This window comes from Eucyclogobius newberryi, unplaced genomic scaffold (assembly GCF_026437365.1).
Source record: "Eucyclogobius newberryi isolate DKJ021-1_F unplaced genomic scaffold, fEucNew1.0.hap1 SCAF_18, whole genome shotgun sequence".
In the NCBI taxonomy this organism is placed as follows: domain Eukaryota; kingdom Metazoa; phylum Chordata; class Actinopteri; order Gobiiformes; family Gobiidae; genus Eucyclogobius; species Eucyclogobius newberryi.
Window position 1 is genome coordinate 4,896,657 of NW_027315812.1, and position 11,215 is coordinate 4,907,871.

Here is an 11,215-nt window from a genome sequence, read left to right on the forward strand (position 1 = left end):
TGCTTTGCTAAACTTGTTAGCATGTTCTTTATGCTATAGTTATCTGAATAACTGTTCATATGTTACGTTAACATACCAGACACTTACCACAGTTCTGTCTGTGCCTCATGTAGCTGAAGGTGTTAGCGTTAGCATACATCATGTAGCTGAAGGTGTTAGCGTTAGCATACGTCATGTAGCTGAAGGTGTTAGCGTTAGCATACGTCATGTAGCTGAAGGTGTTAGCGTTAGCATACGTCATGTAGCTGAAGGTGTTAGCGTTAGCATACGTCATGTAGCTGAAGGTGTTAGCGTTAGCATACGTCATGTAGCTGAAGGTGTTAGCGTTAGCATACGTCATGTAGCTGAAGGTGTTAGCGTTAGCATACGTCATGTAGCTGAAGGTGTTAGCGTTAGCATACGTCATGTAGCTGAAGGTGTTAGCGTTAGCATACGTCATGTAGCTGAAGGTGTTAGCGTTAGCATACGTCATGTAGCTGAAGGTGTTAGCGTTAGCATACGTCATGTAGCTGAAGGTGTTAGCGTTAGCATACGTACACCTAGTCACCATGTTCTCTCATCTGTTATTATTTTAAACTGCATTTACAGATCAAATGTCTGTTCTATGTCTTGGTTTTTATTAAATAAATTTCCCCCAAAATGTGATTTATACTCCAGTGCGATTTATACATGTTTTTTTCTTCTCTATTATGCATTTTTTGTCTGGTGCGACTTATACTCCGGAAAATACGGTACTTCATCTTATACGGTTTGTAGTTCTTTCCCAGCTCATTCCTAGCGCTCTATTATTCACAGCAACAGGATTATTAGCGATTTTCCAGCTTTCAGAAGCCAGAGTTTCGCCATCACGCTAATGCCAACAGCGCCGACACAAACAGCACACAGCGGTCTCATTTTCACCCCGAGAACTGCTTTTGTCACTGGGGAAAAAACAGCTTTGGCTCAACTACATGGACAAAAATCTGCCACTTCAACAGTGAAACAAATGTGACTGATTTGCCGTCCAAACGTTTCATTTCAGCGTCGTTCCCGCTCTTCTGCTTTTCTCATCGTTTCTTATCGTTTCTCATCGTTTCTTATCGTTTCGTGATCAGCGCCAACGCCTCGAATCGTCTCTGATGCGACACAATGACACGCAAATTATTGTTATTGTTGGGGAACGTGGAGCGCTGATTTGGTTTGACGGCGCGTGGTTCCCGGACAGAATAGGCCCTGATTATCGCCGGGTTACGAGCGGCTGGCCACGCCCGCTCGACCTTTCGCCGCGCCGTGTTTTTACAGTGATTTGTTGTGATGAGAAGGTGATTTTACAGTTTAGCTCAGCGGCTCAAACAGAGAAACAAACAGCAGCGTCCGGGATGTCGCGGATAAAGATCAGGAAACTGGTTTGGAAATGTGGAAATGTGAAAAACTGAATAAAGTAGTTTCTGCGGAGAAAGAAAACATGTTGTATACGATTTAAACAACTGAATACTGAAAGTACTGAGATATTTCAGATTACAGGACATAACGGACACATTACGGTGGTTGAAATCAAGAAGTTTTAACTCAAACTGCCACATTTGTTTGTAAAAATAGTTAGAATAAGCAGACGCGAGGTACGTTTCAGTCTCTTCTTTATTAACTTCCATCGACCACAGCTGTGCAACACCTTAAATACCTTTGTTTTGTCTGTGAGAAATACTACAGGTTTGCCATACAACATTTCTATGGGAAAGTTGTTCTTTTTTCATAGTATTATTAATATTTTGAAATTAACCTTTATTCAGCCCAATATCAAAATATATATTAATATCACCTAAGTTAAAGATAAGATACATAAGATATAGATGAATAAGTTATAAGTCGTATAAAAGCCACATATTTAGTCACATGGTACAGAAGTTTATGACAAATGAACGTACAAACTTCTTCAAACTTGATAACTTCATTTCATACTAAATGTTCTTTTTGTATGTTTTATGTATTTGTGCGTACGCTTTGTAAATGAGAGCCCTGTACTTTGAGGTACCTGTACTTAGAATCAATACTTTTCACTTGTACTTTGAGATATTTGTACTTAAGATCGATACTTTTCACTTGTACTTTGAGGTACCTGTACTTAGGATCGATACTTTTCACTTGTACTTTGAGGTACCTGTACTTAGGATCAATACTTTTCACTTGTACTTTGAGGTACCTGTACTTAGAATCAATACTTTTCACTTGTACTTTGAGATATTTGTACTTAAGATCGATACTTTTCACTTGTACTTTGAGGTACCTGTACTTAGGATCGATACTTTTCACTTGTACTTTGAGGTACCTGTACTTAGGATCGATACTTTTCACTTGTACTTTGAGGTACCTGTACTCAGAATCGATACTTTTCACTTGTACTTTGAGGTACCTGTACTTAGGATCGATACTTTTCACTTGTACTTTGAGGTACCTGTACTTAGGATCGATACTTTTCACTTGTACTTTGAGGTACCTGTACTTAGAATCGATACTTTTCACTTGTACTTTGAGGTACCTGTACTTAGGATCGATACTTTTCACTTGTACTTTGAGGTACCTGTACTTAGGATCAATACTTTTCACTTGTACTTTGAGGTACCTGTACTTAGGATCGATACTTTCCACTTGTACTTTGAGGTACCTGTACTCAGAATCGATACTTTTCACTTGTACTTTGAGGTATCTGTACTTAGAATCGATACTTTTCACTTGTACTTTGAGGTATCTGTACTTAGAATCGATACTTTTCACTTGTACTTTGAGGTACCTGTACTTAGGATCGATACTTTTCACTTGTACTTTGAGGTATCTGTACTCAGAATCGATACTTTTCACTTGTACTTTAAGGTACCTGTACTTAGGATCGATACTTTTCACTTGTACTTTGAGGTACCTATACTTAGGATCGATACTTTTCACTTGTACTTTGAGGTATCTGTACTCAGAATCGATACTTTTCACTTGTACTTTAAGGTACCTGTACTTAGGATCGATACTTTTCACTTGTACTTTGAGGTACCTATACTTAGGATCGATACTTTTCACTTGTACTTTGAGGTATCTGTACTCAGAATCGATACTTTTCACTTGTACTTTGAGGTACCTGTACTTAGGATCGATACTTTTCACTTGTACTTTGAGGTACCTATACTTAGGATCGATACTTTTCACTTGTACTTTGAGGTATCTGTACTCAGAATCGATACTTTTCACTTGTACTTTGAGGTACCTGTACTTAGGATCGATACTTTTCACTTGTACTTTGAGGTACCTATACTTAGGATCGATACTTTTCACTTGTACTTTGAGGTACCTGTACTTAGGATCGATACTTTTCACTTGTACTTTGAGGTACCTATACTTAGGATCGATACTTTTCACTTGTACTTTGAGGTATCTGTACTCAGAATCGATACTTTTCACTTGTACTTTGAGGTACCTGTACTTAGGATCGATACTTTTCACTTGTACTTTGAGGTACCTATACTTAGGATCGATACTTTTCACTTGTACTTTGAGGTATCTGTACTCAGAATCGATACTTTTCACTTGTACTTTCTACATTTTAGAACTGGCCTGAAAAGTAAAAAGTACTTTCCTCTGGTTCTTCGAGTTTTGAGGGGTTCTTTTTGGCTCGTTTATGACGTTCTACCAAATGGTTTTGAGTTCAAGACCAAAACATAAAATAAAGTGAAAAATTAAGCTGTGGGTTGGCGTTCCGGAGGTCAGAGGTCAAATCTACTGCTTTGGTCACATCGACTTTGTTTCTTTCATTTGATTCCATAAAACCGGTCACAAACTTGAGGAAAAACACCGCGTTTGTCGACAGGAATGAAAGAAAAAGAGACATTTCGTGGTCGTTTGGCGAAGGTCTTGTGAACCGCGAATAATCGAGAAAAAAAAGGCCAAAAAACCGATATAGTGACGTTGGCGTTATCGTCTTTTTTCAAACTTTTATTGTCGACATATGAAGTGTTATTTACGCTCCTCTGAGAGATAAAAAGTCCAAAACCAAATCAAATGTTCTGTGGCGACGGCTGCCGTTTCCGTGACGACGTTGGGTTTGACGAGCCGTCTGTCGCCCGCTTCGCTCCAAAAGAACTGGCAGGAGCGAAGCGGCGAGCGCGGCCCAGAACTGAACCGGGACGACTCGCACACACACACACGACACCAGAATATTTCAATCTCCACTTGTTCTCGCTCGACTCCAAACGTCTGTGTTTGAAACGGCTCGAGAAAGAGACGTTTCATCCTCGAGTTCTGAGTTTACGCTCCAACAAGAGGAAAAGACGACGACGGGAACGAGAGCGAACGAGAACGAAGTAAAAGTACTGCGACTTTAGAAGAATACTTGTGCAAAGTGGTGAAGGAAATAAGTATTTGTGGAAACGACGACTCGAGAGAAACTGTTTTATTTATTTAAGAAAACGGAGAAGAAGCTTTTTAACAGTGTAAAACAATTGGGTTGTTTCTGTTTTCACGTTAAATGTATGTAAAATTATAGTAAATTATAGTAATTAAACACATCTGTAATGAAACTTCCCTCAGGACAAAAACTCACTTCACTTTGCAAATGTCAATAATGTACTGCAGTAAAAGCATCGTTACTTCAATATTGTTCAAGTAGAAGTACAAAATAAGAAAACAAGCATTTTAACGGTGTAAAAAAAACAGGTTATTTCTGTTTTCCCGTTAAAAGTGTGAACAATTACAGTAAATTACAGATTACACCTTTTGTAATGGATTATGTGTGTATTTTATTATATTTGTATATGTTACAACAAAGATCTCTAAACTTCCTGAGGACAAAAACTCACTTTGAAAAGTTCAATAATGTAATGTATGAAAAGTACTTTTACTTCAACAGTGTTCAAGTACAAGTACAAAACTAAATTGTCAAATAAGTAAAAAAGAGAAAATGTAGGACTTTTTATCATTTTACTGAAGACAAGATGCTGATTGTGTTGATATTATATTAAACAGAAACATGTAGAGATTATACCAGAGGATTTTGCATTTCGTTTGACAGAAAATTGGCCTGAAATCAATTCAAATTTTGCCTAATTTGTTCAGATTTAAAACTGTAAAAAGGCCTGATCTTCACGTCTCTGTTCAATCTAAATTATTATAACTATAAAATTAAATAATTAAGACAATTTCAGTGTGATTTTGAGACAATACAGTAGCTGACTATATATATATATATATATATATATATTTATTTTTTTTTAACATGGAATACATTTAAAATCACAGTAAATCCCGGTAATGAAGTGTGTGGCGTGTTTTATAGCGGTTTATGTCTGTAATTCATATTTTAAAGAGATCTGTCTGTTACAACGAAGGCCAGCTGTGTTTTTCATGAACTCTAAAGTGGAGGCTTGAGCTCCCATCACGCCGTCGTCATGGTGAGGAAGGACCAACACATGACACCTGAAGGAGCGGCGCACGAAGCACAAGCGTTCGAGTGGTTCCGCAGCGTCACGATGGAGCAGATGTCGAGCATTGTGACAGTTTTTGTGTCGTTCGCGTTGTGTCATGTGACTCGCTCCGGTGATGACACAAAGCGGCTTTTTGACCCGTAAAAGTTCAATTCGAGCGTTAAAATTGTCCTCCAAATCACTGAAACTAAAGGATATTTGACTAAACAGGCCAGTAATAATATTTTTGGACATTTTGGCAAGTATTTCCCCCGAAAAGCAAGAGTTAAAATGATGGATAAGTGTGAAAATGTGTCTAATTAAGGGAGTGGAAGCTAAATTGTGTGTTAATCATTTAATTTTAGGCGTCTTTGCCAAAACGCAGGCGAAATCCACGACATTTAACGAGCCAAAAGCGCCATTTGAACAGAACAAACGCTTTTATTAAAATCACTTCAATCTTTTTCTCAAAACCTGTCAAAACAAAACATGGCAAACGTGAATTCATGCGTTTTGTTTCACGCAGGTTTAGTAAATGTTTATGAGGTAAATAAGTATTAGTTTTTGTTGGTAAAAGTTTATACCGTATTTTTCGGGGAATAAGTCGAGCCAAAAAATGCATAATAGAGAACAAAAAAACATATATAAGTCGCAGTTTTGGGGGAAATGTATCACAAAATCACTAAATCCATTGAATTCTTCTTCCTCTGTGTCACTTCTAAACAACTCCACAAACTCCAGAGGAAGAGGAAGTGCAGATTCTTCTTCTGCGTCGCTTAGAGCCGAGAGCGCCCTCTTGTGGTTGTCAGTGTGAAAATAACGACTAATATCACATATAAGTCGCTCTGGTGTATAAGTCGCGCCCCGGCCACAACTTATAGTCCGGAAAATACGGTAATAACATGTGTTTGTCTTACTTTGGGTGCGTTTGTATTGAACGATAATTAAACATATTTACATAATTGACTTCTTATTTGCCGGATACAACCAAATATGATCACACGGGCATTAAAAACTTTGTGGATCAGGATCAAAGAAGACATGGTGCGTCTTGTCCACATGAACAGATGCAGGACGTCTCGGGCACACTCGCCATCTGCAGAGGAGTTCCACAGGGCTGCGTAAGTAAGTAAGTAAGTAAGTAAATTTTATTTATATAGCACCTTTCACAGACAGAGGTCATAAAGTGCTTCACAAAACACAGAATAAAACAATAAAAACACAAAAAACTTACAGTGAACAATACATATACAACAATATACAGTAAAATCAGTCCCTAAAACAAGTGCATTTAAAAGGCTTGACTAAATAAAAAGGTTTTAAGCTGACCCTTAAAAGCAGTAACTGAGTCCAGTGACCGTAAGGAGAACGGAAGATGGTTCCAGAGTCTGGGGGCAACAGCCTGGAAGGATCTGTCTCCTCTGGTCCGAAAACGGGTGCGAGGAACCAGCAACAGTTCCTGGTCCAAGAACCTTAGTGAGCGAGAGGGAGCGTACGGTTTAATCAGATCGCTGATGTACGATGGGACCTGACCATTTAAAGCTCTAAAAGTTAAAACAAGAATTTTGAACTGTATCCGGTAGGAGACCGGCTCCAGTGAAGGGCTTTAAGAATGGGTGAAATGTGGGCCCTTCTATTTGTGCGGGTTAAGATCCTCGCTGCAGAGTTCTGGACCAGCTGCAGACGAGAGAGTTCCTTCTTGTTAAGACAGGAAAACAAACTGTTACAATAGTCTAAACGTGAGACACAAATGCATGAATTATAAGTTCCAGGTCATTTTGAGACACCATTTTCCTGAGCTTAGAGATTTTCCTCAACTGAAAGAAACAGTTCCTCGTCAATAGCTTGGAGTGGTGCTCTAAAGACATGTCTTTGTCAAAGACAACACCAAAGTTTCTAAGACTTGGTTTAGCAGTCTGACCTAAAACACCCAAGTACTGGTTTATCCCTGGAATGACATCATCAGGGGCAATAATCAGAGTTTCTGTTTTGTCAGCATTTAGCTGCAAGGAGTTTTGACTCAGCCATTGTTTTATTTGCACTAAACAACTGACCAAGGAGTTCAGCTTCTGGATCTCAGAAGGTTTAAAAGAGCAATAGAGCTGAATATCGTCATGAACAGGTGATAGGACACATCACAAAACTCTTTAATGATCATTCCCAGGGGAATTATATAAAGCAGAAATAGGACGGGACCCAAGACGGAGCCCTGAGGAACTCCACACAACAGATCAGCTGAGTCGGACATTATTTGGTTTGCAGCAACACTAAAGCTCCGACCGGATAAATATGAGGAAAACCAATGAAGAACTGACCCCGACAGTCCTATCAGGTCCCTCAGTCTGTTCAACAGGATATGATGGTCGACAGTGTCAAAGGCTGCAGACAGATCCAACAGAACTAGAACAGTGCATTTCCTAGAATCAGCAGACATCATAATGTCACTGGACACTTTGAGCAATGCGGTTTCCGTAGAATGATGTTTGCGGAAACCAGATTGAAAAGAGTCGTGAATGTTTGACTGATCAAGGAAATCGGACAATTGTTCAGAGACCACCTTCTCTAGGATCTTGGACATGAACGGGAGCTTTGATATGGGTCTGAAACTTTTGGGGTCTGTCGGGTCCAAGTTTGTTTTTTTCAGTAAAGGCTCAACTATGGCATGTTTAAATGGACCAGGAAACACACCAGTAGAAAGAGAGAGATTTACCATTTTGGTAACCCAGGGGCCAATAACATCAAACACTTTGAGGAAGAGCCTGCAGGGAAGGGCATCTGATGTACAAGAGGAGGGTTTCATCTTGGTCACCAGAGCTGAGATGTCTTCTAGAGTGACAGGCTTAAAAGAAGACCAGTTTTGGGAAACAGGCTCCACAGAAACAGGTTTATCAGACAATGGGAGTGGGATTTGGTCTTTGATCATCTTGATCTTATTGATAAAGAACCTGAGGAATTCATTGCTGTCAGCTTTGCAGGAAACAGGAGTCACTGCAGCTGAAGGAAAAACAATAGAATTTATAGTGTCAAACAACACTTTGGGGTTTTTCTTGTTGGATGTTATTAGCTGACAGAAGTAATCAGCTCTGGAACTTTCCATCATTTCATTGTAAGATGACACAAGCTCTCTGAGGTGTAACCTATGGACCTGAAGACTAGAGGTTTTCCACAGACGCTCAGTTTTCCGACATAGTCTCTTTAGGTTTAGGATATCTTCATTTATCCAAGGACAAGCTTTTTTCTGTGTTGACAGAGTGGATTTTACAGGTGCCACCTGATCTAAAATGGATAAACATTGGCTGTTAAAGGAATTAATTAAACTGTTCACATCAAGACAATTCATAAACAAATGAGGATCAAAGATCCTCATTTGACATTGTTGACAGATGACAACAATGGCTCTGGCGGCAAGCAGAAGCTTCTCCCAGGTCTTCTTCAGGTTAATGATGTATACACCGTCACTTTTTCTTTTGTAGACGTTTGATCTAGGCGTACTGTCCCCTCTGCTCTTCTCTTTGTCCACATAAACAGATGCAGGACCAGAGACCAGTGTGGCTGAAGAAGAACTTCTCGGACACATAAGCGCAGGAGTTCCACAGGGCTGCGTACTGTCCCCTCTGCTCTTCTCCTTGTACAGTTGCTGCACCTCGAGCCATGACGGCTTGAAACTCTTTAAAAAAAAATTACCCATTTATTTGGAATACCCTTATTTTAAACACTTTTTACTACTTTTATCATTCTCATACATTATTGTATTTTGCACTTTACGCTGAAGCACGTTCCTTGTGTGTGAACTGTTCCCTGACAATGGCAATAAAACTGATTCTGAAGAGTCAATGTCCGTTAGGGTAAATGAGAAGGGAACTAAAGGGCTGTCGACGTAATTAATAAAATTTCTATTGAATCATAATTTTGTGGGATTTTATAATGATTTTTAGCCTTTTCACAACAGCAGAACGAACTGAAGAGAGAAAAGCACATTAAACACATACAGTTTAGTTTAGTAGTTTTCTTACATATTTGTAATAGTGTCATCTGCTGTCCAGTAATCACAAGTATATTTTAACCCTAAACTAGGTCAAAAAAGTTAAATTCTACCTGAAATCTTGGCCTCCAACTCAGTTCAACTATAAAGATATTAGAGCGTACGATACAAGACCGACCTACAGACATCTTGAAAATAAGCCAGGATTTTTCTCACCCAGACACAGGCAGACTGTGCAAACTCCGCACAGAAATGCCCCGGGGACTCCAACCTGAAACCTTCTCGCAGCTGAACGTCTGGCACGCCGCCTTCATCCTCTCTAATCCCGTTGAACCCGGCACAAACACAGCTCCGTGGCCCCAGCTGGTCGGTCCCCCCCCTCCGAACCCGCTCCTCGCCGCCGCCCTTCTCCGACGCGGCGCCCCCTGGAGGCCCCGCGGAGAGCGCCGGGGCAGCTGGTGTCGGCTCAGCGCGGGGCTTCAGACCCCAACGCCGCCGCCGCTTAAGTCTCCAATGCAAATGTGCTGAAGACAGACACCTGGTCCACAGACGTGCGGGCGAGGGGCGGGCAAGGGGCGGGCGAGGGGTGAGCGAGGCCGGGCAATTTCACATGTACACAACCTGCCCCACATGTACACAACCTGCCCCACATGTGCACAACCTGCCCCACACACATGTACATGGTCTGAAGTACAGCTTGTACCACAGGCTCTCAAATATGTCCCACTTAAATCACACAAAAGAAGACAGGAAGCAGGAGACTCAGGAATTTCACAATAAAACATGTCATTAAATAAACATATTAGTTTAAACTGAAAAATCCCTTGTAAAACAACAACGTCTCCAAGAACAGTAGAAGGTTCCGGAGCCTCTTTAAGGTAAAAGCTCTTGAAGTTTAAAATCCTCCTCTCCAGAGTTAACCAGTGATTAAGAAGTCAAGAGTCTCTCCGCTCGCTCGGAAAATCAAAACAAGAGCTCCTCGTGCCCGGCGCTCCGTCTCCACAAGAAGGAAAACTTCTTTGTGCAAAACTCCGAGGAATTCCCGGAGACCGAGGGGAGGAACTCGAGGGCGGACCGGAGCCCAGGTCGGGAGCTGGTCTGTGGGAGAGGAGAGCTCTGAAGGGGCCCCCCGCCACCCCCCGTCACCGCCCGCTGCAAACACTCGACGTGGAGAAGGCGCCGGAGAGACGCGAGCGGCGCCGCACAAGGGCGTTCAGCACCATTAAACGCCGCTCTAAAGACGCCAACAACGGTTTCCCGAACACTTGACCTTTAACCTCGGTGCGGACGAGGCGGAAGGGGAATCGTTGTCAACTTTTCTCCGTCTCTTACCTTCATCACAAAACTGCACGCTCAAAGGTGCATTGTGTCACTTTTCTGCCCGCTCGTCGCCGTGGAGATGTCGCAGCTTTTACGGAAACGTTCCGCCGCACGCCAAGAAACACATGCAGCGCTTTTTTTTTTTTTGATACAGCCGCAAATCGCCTTGAAAAAAACATACCTTCTTTGCTGTAAGCGGGCTCGCCTCTCCGCAGATCTGACCTGTAACTTGGCGTAGTTTAAAGCCACACCCTGAAACATCACATGGCTGATTCACGTATGAAGACGCCGTTTACTGTACATTTCCGATGCACAGGGCACGTCTTTAGTCTCTGTAGGAGTGGACGGAGCTAGCTCGTACGCTAGCTTGTTAGCCACCGCGTTCCAAACAGGAAGTGAGCCTGAGATATCACATTTACTTCCTCCTTCTCCGTCACCCTGACCCTTCATGAAAATCCCAGTGTTTTCATTTCACTATTGTCTTCGTAAATCG